This window comes from Arachis hypogaea, chromosome 18, assembly GCF_003086295.3.
Source record: "Arachis hypogaea cultivar Tifrunner chromosome 18, arahy.Tifrunner.gnm2.J5K5, whole genome shotgun sequence".
Lineage (NCBI taxonomy): Eukaryota > Viridiplantae > Streptophyta > Magnoliopsida > Fabales > Fabaceae > Arachis > Arachis hypogaea.
Window position 1 is genome coordinate 92,200,596 of NC_092053.1, and position 1,179 is coordinate 92,201,774.

Here is a 1,179-nt window from a genome sequence, read left to right on the forward strand (position 1 = left end):
AGACCTTGTTTCATTCATGAAACTCATAGTGGCCTTAGATAGATCAGAGACTAAATTTGCTAAGCTAGATGGATTCTGCTCAGAATTCTCTGTCTGTTGCTGAGTGGATGATGGAAAAGGCTTGCTATTGCTAAACCTGTTTCTTCCACCATTATTAAAGCCTTGTTGAGGCTTTTGATCCTTCCATGAGAGATTTGGGTGATTTCTCCATGATGGATTGTAGGTGTTTCCATATGGTTCACCCATGTATTTTAACTCTGCTATTGCAGGGTTCTCAGGATCATAAGCTTCTTCCTCAGAAGATGCCTCTTGAGTACTATTGGATGCAGCTTGCATTCCATTCAGACTCTGAGAAATCATATTGACTTGCTGAGTCAACATTTTATTCTGAGCCAATATGGCATTCAGAGTATCAATTTCAAGAACTCTCTTCTTCATAGGCGTCCCATTACTCACAGGATTCCTCTCAGAAGTGTACATAAACTGGTTATTAGCAACCATGTCAATGAGTTCTTGAGCTTCTGCAGGCATTTTCTTTAGGTGAATGGATCCACCTGCAGAAGTATCCAATGACATCTTTGATAACTCAGATAAACCATCATAGAATATATCCGGGATGGTCCATTCTGAAAGCATGTCAGAAGGACATTTTTTGGTCAGCTGCTTGTATCTTTCCCAAGCTTCATAGAGGGATTCACCTTCTTTCTGTCTGAAGGTTTGAACATCAGCTCTAAGCTTGCTCAGCTTTTGAGGAGGAAAGAACTTGGCTAAGAAAGCCGTGACCAGCTTATCCCAAGAGTTCAGGCTGTCTTTGGGTTGAGAGTCCAACCATATTCTAGCTCTGTCTCTTACAGCAAAAGGGAAAAGCATGAGCCTGTAGACTTCAGGATCTACTCCATTAGTCTTAACAGTATCACAGATCTGCAAGAATTCAGTTAAGAACTGAAAAGGATCTTCAGATGGAAGTCCATGAAACTTGCAGTTCTGCTGCATCAGAGAAACTAGCTGAGGTTTCAGCTCAAAATTGTTTGCTCCAATGGTAGGAATGGAGATGCTTCTTCCATGTAAATTGGAATTAGGTGTAGTAAAGTCACCAAGCATTCTCCTTGCATTATTGTTGTTGGGTTCGGCTACCATCTCCTTTACTTGTTCGAAATTTTCAATAAGGTTGTCTCTGGA

General features: G+C 40.9%; 1 non-coding gene across 1 annotated transcript; it reads left to right on the forward strand.

Moving 5' to 3' along the window:
* The first annotated feature begins 630 nt into the window (after positions 1 to 630).
* Positions 631 to 738, forward strand: LOC112773451 (small nucleolar RNA R71). The gene has a single exon (XR_003188000.1). It is a non-coding gene; the product is annotated as a small nucleolar RNA R71 (small nucleolar RNA).
* The last annotated feature ends 441 nt before the right edge of the window (positions 739 to 1,179 follow it).